The sequence below is a fragment of the Triticum aestivum genome, chromosome 3B (assembly GCF_018294505.1).
Source record: "Triticum aestivum cultivar Chinese Spring chromosome 3B, IWGSC CS RefSeq v2.1, whole genome shotgun sequence".
In the NCBI taxonomy this organism is placed as follows: domain Eukaryota; kingdom Viridiplantae; phylum Streptophyta; class Magnoliopsida; order Poales; family Poaceae; genus Triticum; species Triticum aestivum.
In genome coordinates this window covers 161122912-161130669 of record NC_057801.1, presented here as the reverse complement: position 1 = coordinate 161130669, position 7758 = coordinate 161122912, and positions in this window count along the sequence as shown.

Sequence of the window (7758 nt, the reverse complement as noted above, 5' to 3'; positions counted from 1 at the left end):
AACAGCCACGTCTCCTCCTTCTTGATCCAGCAAGGGAGGGAGGAGAGGTTGAGGGAGATGGCACCAGCAGCAGCACGACGGCGTGGTGTTGATGGAGCTGCAGTACTCCGGCAGAGCTTCGCTAAGCAATAAGGAGGTGGAGGAGGTGTTGGGGAGGGAGAAGGAGGCAACCTAAGGCCAAGGACTCAAGGTATGAAGTCCCTCCTCTCCCCCACTATATATAGGGGTGCCAAGGGGGGGTGGCCGGCCCTAGGAGATCCAATCTCCTAGGGGGTGCGGCGGCCAAGGGGGGTTTCCCTCCCCCCCAAGGCACCTAGGAGGTGCCTTACCCTCCTAGGACTCTTTCCCCCTTAAACCCTAGGCGCATGGGCCTATGTGGGGCTGGTGCCCTTGGCCCATTAGGCCAAGGCGCACCCCCTTACAGCCCATGTGGCCCCCCGGGACAGGTGGACCCACCCGGTGGACCCCCGGGACCCTTCCGGTGGTCCCGGTACAATACCGATAACCCCGAAACTTGTCCCGATGCCCGAAACAGGACTTCCCATATATAAATCTTTACCTCCGGACCATTCCGAAACTCCTCGTGACGTCCGGGATCTCATCCGGGACTCCGAACAACATTCGGGTTACTGCATATACATATCCCTACAACCCTAGCGTAACTGAACCTTAAGTGTGTAGACCCTACGGGTTCGGGAGACATGTAGACATGACCGAGATCGCTCTCCGGTCAATAACCAACAGCGGGATCTGGATACCCATGTTGGCTCCCACATGCTCCACGATGATCTCATCGGATGAACCACGATGTCGAGGATTTAATCAACCCCGTATGCAATTCCCTTTGTCAATCGATATGTTACTTGCCCGAGATTCGATCGTCGGTATCCCAATACCTCGTTCAATCTTGTTACCGGCAAGTCACTTTACTCGTACTGTAATGCATGATCCCGTGACCAAACACTTGGTCACTTTGAGCTCATTATGATGATGCATTACTGAGTGGGCCCAGTGATATCTCTCCGTCATACGGAGTGACAAATCCCAGTCTCGATCCATATAAAACAATAGATACTTTCGGAGATACCTGTAGTGCACCTTTATAGTCACCCAGTTACGTTGTGACGTTTGATACACCCAAAGCACTCCTACGGTATCTAGGAGTTATACGATCTCATGGTCGAAGGAAGAGATACTTTGACATTGCAAAAACTCTAGCAAACGAACTATACGATCTTGTGCTATGTTTAGGATTGGGTCTTGTCCATCACATCATTATCCTAATGATGTGATCCCGTTATCAATGACATCCAATGTCCATAGCCAGGAAACCATGACTATCTATTGATCAACGAGCTAGTCAACTAGAGGCTTACTAGGGACATGTTGGTGTCTGTTATTCACACATGTATTACGATTTCCGGATAACACAATTATAGCATGAATAAAGACAATTATCATGAACAAAGAAATATAATAATAATGCTTTTATTATTGCCTCTAGGGCATATTTCCAACACCTAGCTGATGATGAACTGGCCTCAGCTCTTCGCCTCTTGGTTGGAGACAACTAGGAAGGTCTGGAGGGTGCCCCTGCCCCCTTGTTCCTTCGTGAGGATCGAGCGCAGGTGGTGGCTGCCATGCTCACCTTTGACGAGCATGACCTGGTGCCACCGGAGCCTCCCGCGGTCCAAGGGAAGGCGGCGCTGGTAAACGTGTCCTCGGGTGACTCCCACAGGGGAGGAGGAGAGGAAGAGGACGAGGAGCACGATTTGGAGGAGACCCTCGAGGATACGGGGGAGACTCCCCCCCCACGCTTGACCAAAATCCTCCGCACCTTGCCAGACGATGAAGAGGTTGATTCCGCCCAAGAGGATGATGGCCCGCTCGTGTTCCCGAGGAAGAGCAAGACAATGCTGATCTCCCAAGAGGCTGCCCCTGCCCAAGTGCCGCTTGGAGCTGCTTCCAAGCCTTCCACCGCATCTTCCCCTGCTTCTGGGGCTCCCATGACTGTGCCCCGAGTTTCGAGGCTCTTGGGCTTCAAGCTAGGCAAGAGGACGGTGAACTACACCGTGGTAGACCAGTAAGTGTCCATGCTTCGCCTTGTTCTTGATTATGTGGCTTGTACTTGACGGTCTCTTTTGATTGGTTAGGCCACTGCCTGCGGTGAAGAAGAAGAAGGAGGGCGTGGTGACGCCGTCCGGGGCTGCCTCGTCCGCCTTAGCTGCTACTTCGCCCGTGGGGAGGGGAGGTGACAACGCCCGCACCTCCCCCGCCCGGTCATCCTCGCGAGGCCTGGAGGAGCGCCCCGGTGAGGTGGCATCCCCCATGGCCCCGCTGGCTCCAGAGGGGCCAATACTTGATGTTGTTGCCGAGGTGCCCAAGGCTCAGGAGCCCCAAGTCTCCAGAGCCATGGTCACGCTGCCACCTTCTTCTCCTGTTGCACCGCTGGTTCCGGGCCCTTCTGCCTCCACTGATGTCTTGGATCGCGCCCTCTCCGAGATAATCCAGCTACACGAAGACCTCCAGGGCACTGACTCCCATCTGGCAGCCGGGCGCCTGGAGCTGGTTTCCGGCTGGCTTCATTATGACGCTTCTGTCCGAGCGATGCTGAGGTGAGTCGCGGCAGCCTTTGAGAAGGAGAAGTAGGCTGCCGTGCAAGCAGCAGCTGCTCGCGAGGCGGTGCTGAAGGATGCCTCGGCCGCCCAGGACTGCTGCAAGGTAATGGAAGCTGAGCTGCAGGATCAGCACGACAGGCGCGCTGAAGAAGCTCGCGGCTGCCAAGCAGAGGAGGACAAGATGAAGGCCCGGGAAGATGCCGTCAAGGACCGCGACGCCGAGCTGAAGCGGACGGCGGAGGCGCAGGCTGCTGAGCACGCCCCGCTAGAGACACTGGAGCAGACAATGAAGGCGGAGAAGGCCGAGGTGGACGCCAAGGCGAAGATCCTGGCAGAGGACCGCGTGGCCTTTGCACTCCTTGAGAAAAGGTCCCGCGCGGCGCTGACGACGCTCTATGACCATGGCCTGGAGAAGCCGCTGGCTACCAACGAGGAAGGCCCCGCGTAGCTGCTCCCTTACCTGGTCGAAGTGCTTGAGGAAGTCATGAACGGCGTTGGCCCCATGGCAGAGACGGAAGCTCGCATGCTTTCTTCTGTAGCGCTGACGCGTGTCTTCGGCCATCTCTACCTTCGTAACGCCAACGCTGATCTTGACGAGCTGCTGAATCTCGTGGATAGCGAGCGCTTCGCTGCTGCTGCAGAGGCCGTGAAGAGCCAGGTGGAGGCCTTGCAGGGGAAGTTCCGCGCCTTTGCTTCTGCGCCCACGGCATGCGGTGGTGTTGGTCCTGCAGCCCCAAGTGGTGGCACGGGTGGCGCTACCACAGGGGTGAAGTCCTTGGCGGGCGATGGCAGTATCCAAGGGTGAGGACTTCTTTCCTGCTTAATTCCTGCAATGTGGACCATGCCTCATGGAGGCGTTTAAACTTATGTCTGGTGTTGTGAAGACAATTACGGTGTGTAATATTTGCTCCAAAAATTTTCTTGCAGTTTCCTTCCTATTTGCTTTATGTTTTACGTCGGTAGAGCCCGGCCCCGCGCATACCTTAACCACCGTTAGCCCCGACCGGAAACCAGGATGGAACCAAGGAGTGAGGGGCTACGTGGCAAGTTAGGCTCTTGAGTCGCGATGCTCAGGAGTCGCCCTTGACATGCAAACAACAAATAGGGAGGGAATGCAGGGGTAGGTCTAGTGTTCTACGTCGGCAGGGCCCGGCCCTGCGCATACCTCAACCGCCGTTAGCCCCGATCGGAAACCAGGACGGGACCAAGGAGTGAGGGGCTACGTGACCAGTTAGGCTCCTGAGTCGCGATGCTCAGGAGTCCCCCTTGACGTTCAAACGACCTTCATACCTTGGCTCCGCTCGGGGAGGGGCGCGCAATGACCAGGCCTAGAGGACCTGGTTAGGTGGCGTACGCTCGGGCGTGACCCGGGCGCAGGCCCCGTGCCCAACCCCCTCACACGACGCTCCCGAGGGGAGGTGTTGCGATGAGACTGGACACTGAGCTCTGGGCTCCGTGAGGTTGATACGGCACGGGGCCGCCCTCAGTTGTTTATCACAAGCATGGAGCATAGTGCTTCCGCATGTGTACGAGCATAGCCGCTCCTCGGCAGTGTCGACGGCCAGCGCGGAGCATGGTGCTTCCACTGGTGCATGGGAGGGGGGTCCCTCTGAGGAGGCCCCCTGGGGCATGTACATCCCCGCCCTGACACATGGCTTGCACGACAGGGCTGGAGGAGGTGTGTCTGGGCACTCGTGAGCCAGCGCGGGACTCACGAGGCCCTACCTCAAGGCGGGTTGCGCCTGGTCTTGGATCTTGGACAGATGAGTGTTCCTGCGGGATGGTTAGGTACAAATGCTCTACGTCCTCAAATCCCGGCCCTCGAGCGAGCTCAGCCGCCACTGGTATGCCAGGTCACGATGCCGTGGTCAAGGCTAGGGGTTGAGGGCTGGAGAGGCAGTAAGAGCTCCTGAGTCGCGATGCTCAGGAGCCCCCCTTTTAACACGCAAGCGATTTGTATGAGAGAGAAAGAGAGGCCCGTGGTAGGCAGCGATCGAGCAGGTGATAGTCATAAGTAGATTAGGCATGAAAGGCAAACCAGCTTAGGTAATAGCAGAACAAATACGTGCCACGGGGCCAGGCCCGAGTGGCTTGGGGATGATGCAGCCCGAGGGGCGCCCCCAGCAAGGTAATATAAAAACATAAGGAAAAGGGATACATGCCGCAGGAACGGACCCGCGCGGCCTGGGAATGATGCAGCCCTGACGGCGCTCCCAGCTGAAATGAACTTGGAAGATGTCACCTGGTTCTGTTGTAGATGGAGGGGTGTTGGAGTAGCTGAAGATGCGCGGCGAGGAGGCCGCTCCTCACGAGCCACTGGAACCCTAAGCCTCGGGAGGCTCCGGGGGTCCAGGTGGTTCCCTGAGGACCGTCTCCATCTCCGCTAGGACCTCGTGGTGCCTGGCCTCCTGAGCCGCCAAAATGCTCCGCAGGTGTCGCTGGTGGATGGCATCCGTGTTTGGCAGGCCGCAAGGCATGCGAATGTAACTGTGCGGCGGACCCTCGCAGCGTCCCATGCCAGAAATGCTCCTAAGACGCGGCTCGGTTGAGCCCTGGGATGTCGATGCAGACGCGCAACCCGCCATCCTCGCCTGGATGGGGAGCTATGCCAGGTATGCGGCGATCGCCGCACATGACTCTTGCTTCCTGAAGCTCCTGAGTGGTCTTGGTGACGAATTCCTGAACGTTGGGCTTTCCTGCGCCTTCTTGAGGGAAACATGCTGCAAAGCACGCCTCCAAGTGGTGACCAAGTGCCTCCCTCATGATGTTGGCAAGGTCCGAGGCCCTCCAGAAGAGAGCCCCCGAGCCCTGCCCAAGGAGGGCGCCGGGTGCGTCTTCCTATGCGAGGGAGGGAGGCTCCCCATGCACGGGTGCTGATCCTGACGTGGTACCGCCTGAGAGGCCAACCTCCTGAGGCCTTGGGCGGAGCGGCTTCTTCTTCTTCTTGGGAGTGGCCTCCGGAGGGTTCTCGCCTTTGCTGCTTGGATCTTCGATTGATGCATCTTGGAAGGCACGCTCGAGGGAGCACACCGCATCTCTCTCTTCGCACGGGACCGTGATGCTCCCGCCGTTTCCTGGCATCTTGAGGACGTTGTAGCCATGGTGGGTCACTGCCATGAACTTGGCCAGGGCTGGATACCCTAGGATGGCATTGTATGGCAGGTGGATTTGGGCTACGTCGAAGTCGATGATCTCGGTGCGGTAGTTATCGCGCTGTCCAAAGGTGACAGGGAGGCGGACCTGCCCTATCGGGGTGGTGGAGCTGTCGGTAACTCCGGAGAAAGGCTTGGTGGGCTGTAGCTGATCATATGGCACTTGAAGGTTATCAAACATCTCGACGGACAAGACGTTGAGGCCTGCGCCACCGTCGATTAGGGTCCTGGTGTCCTGCATGTTGCTGATGACTGGGGAACAGAGCATCGAGAGGACACCGGCAGTAGCTGCGCACTTGATCTGATCCACTGACTTGATAGTGATGGTGCACTTGGACCACCTGAGCGGGCACGTGGCCTCGAGCTTGGGGAGGACTGCGTTCACCTCGCGAGCAAACTGCTTGAAGATGCACTGAGAGGCTGGGGCCTGGGCTCCGCCCAAGATGCAAGCGATAGCATGTGGCTCCTGGAAGCCCCCAGCTCTCTCGTCCTGGTGGTGGTCGTCATTCCTTCTTGGCAGTGGCAGTGGAGGAAGACCTGCGTTTCCCTGTGGGCGGTCTTCGCGAGGCTGATCCCTCCAAGTGCCATCACTAGGCTGATCCCTCCAGGCGCCCTCGCGAGGCTGGTCCTACCAGCGATCCTGACGAGGTCGGTCGCGCCATTACTGGCGAGGGCCATGATCGTCCCATCGTCCTCCGCCACGTCCACCTCCTCGGCCATAGCCCCGGTCATTGTGCTTGGGGCGTCGGCCGAATCGTCCTTCTCAAACTACCCTGAGCTCATGGCAGTCGTTGGTGTTGTGGGTGGGGAGGTTGTGGTAGGCACAGAAAGGTCGGATGGCCTTGGATGACTCCGGTTGGTCCCTGCTGCGCTTCGTGTCTGGCTCCGTAGTGAGCACAGCTGCTCCCTTGTGCTTGACGTCCTTGGCCTTGAGCTTCTTTTCCTCTGCGTCGGCGGCTGGTAGCTCGAGGAGGGAGAGGCGTCCCTCCTCAGCCCTTGCGCACTTGGTTGCAAGGTTGAACAGCTCCAGGGATGTGCACAGCTCCTCATGGATGGCTAGCTCCTCCTTCATCTTGACGTCGCGGATGCCCTTAGAGAACGCTGAAATGATAGCCTTGTTGGTGACCTTGGGGATCTTGACGTGGACGCTGTTGAAGCGCTGGATGACTTCTGCAGGGTCTCCCCAGGCTGCTGCTTGATGTGGCGCAGGTCACCCGTGGCCGGGGGGCGGTTGCGAGTGCCCTGGAAGTTCGCGTTGAAGAGACTGTGTATCTCATCCCAAGAAGAGATCGAGCCGGGAGGCAGGTTCAGGAGCCAGGAGCAGGCACCATCCTTGAGCGCCATGGGGAACCAGTTCACCATAACTTTCTCGTCTCCTGTAGCCGCCTCGATGCTTAGCTCGTAGAGCTGCCAGAACTCTTCGGGGTCAGGGGTGCCGTTGTAGCGAGGAGGCAGGTCTGGCTTGAGCTTTCTTGGCTAGGCGACGCTGCGCAGCTCGGGGGTGAAGGCGCGACAACCTGTCATGGCCACCGGAGCTACTTCCGCCATGGAGATTGCTCTTGATGATGCCTGTGCACTGTCGCGACTGGCAGCGCGCGGTCTTGCCATGCCGGTGCAGGGGCACGGGGGCGCCTTATTGGGGCCGAGAGATTTCTTAACAACTTCTTTCTCTCGCGTGTGCGCCGGGCGCGGTGTTTCACACCCGGGGAACACGCACCTTGGAGCCAGGGCACCGTCTTGGGGCTGAGGCGGCGGAGGCGCTCCGTGAGCCGCACCGCCCATGCTCGGCGGCGGGTGAGGCAGCGAGAGGGACGGCACGGGGTAGCCCCCAGCGGCGCTGACGAGCTCGGTGATGCGGGCGAGCCAGTCCTTGTAGAGATCGTCGACGGGGCGGTAATGCAGGAGCTCGCATGCCGTGAGCAGCGCGGCCTGCGCATCCGTGGGAGCGCGTCGGGCGTGCGACAACGATCCAGTTGGAGTCATTGATG